Source organism: Bison bison, unplaced genomic scaffold (genome assembly GCF_000754665.1).
Source record: "Bison bison bison isolate TAMUID 2011002044 unplaced genomic scaffold, Bison_UMD1.0 scf7180017864526, whole genome shotgun sequence".
Lineage (NCBI taxonomy): Eukaryota > Metazoa > Chordata > Mammalia > Artiodactyla > Bovidae > Bison > Bison bison.
Window position 1 is genome coordinate 1227562 of NW_011495077.1, and position 1060 is coordinate 1228621.

General features: G+C 36.9%; 2 gene segments (V, D, J or C); both read left to right on the top strand.

The window, feature by feature from the left end:
- Positions 1-1060, top strand: part of LOC104981963 — a 916007-nt gene that overhangs the window by 797868 nt on the left and 117079 nt on the right.
- Positions 1-1060, top strand: part of LOC104981965 — a 158670-nt gene that overhangs the window by 128083 nt on the left and 29527 nt on the right.

The following is a 1060-nucleotide window of genomic DNA, read 5'->3' on the forward strand; positions in this document are numbered from 1 at the left end:
ATGTGTTTTTTAAAGATATTTCTTGGGAACTCAGAAAAATTTCTGATCAATCAATGTGAATACCACAGGTCTAAGAGCTGACTAGTCCTGGCCTGTCCATCACTCTTCTGACCCTGCTAGTGTTTGATCCTAGAGCACAGGGATTAACCCCTTCATCCTGGGATTATAATACCTGTTACCATACCACGTTGCTCTTTGTGAGTTTATAACAGAAAAATATATTCATGGAGGAAGAAAATTATACCTAGGCTTCCCCCTAGGTTGTTCAAAATGACTGAGCTCATGGCTTGCAGGGGTCCCCATCTTCCAGGATCTAATGCCTGATGATCTGAGGTAGAGCTGATATAATAATAACAGAAATTAAGCATGCAATAAATATAATGTGCTTTAATCATCCCTTAAACCATCTGCTCTTGTCCATAGAATGAAACCAATCTCAGGTGCCAAAAAGGCTGGGGACCCCTGCCTCAAAAAATATAATACATCAGCTCAATAAAATTTTTTAAAAAGAACTCATTTGCAGTTCACAGATATCACACTTTTAATTAAATTCTCATTTATAAAGCAGATATGGAACATTTCATCCTTGGGTTACAATTTCTGAAAGAGAGAACTCTTTTAGATATTAATGTTTCAGCATTTAGTGATGAGTGTATAACATCTCTTTCTGGTGTTATAGGGATTCACAGTTGTAGGAAGAAAAAATGTGAACTAACACCCTGCTTCAGGCAAACAATCATGCAGGAAATTTTATTTCAAGCCCAATAAAGAAAAAGCTTTAAAACCTTGAGATGTCTCAAATTATTTGCTGGTTGCAATAGGAATATAAAATTTTACAAAAGAGATTTTTCTGCCACCATCTTATCCTAGTGATGGCTCTTAGCCTCGTCAAGTCATTATGTCTATCCTGACATGATATCATACTCAGGACATGACCTCCCTAACACAGTATTCCTGCCAAAATAAGAAAATAAACAAAGCCTAATCCAGCCTTTAGTTCTATCAGGAGGCAAGGGAGCCAGGAGAACAACAAGTCAGATTCCAAAAAAACAACTAGACA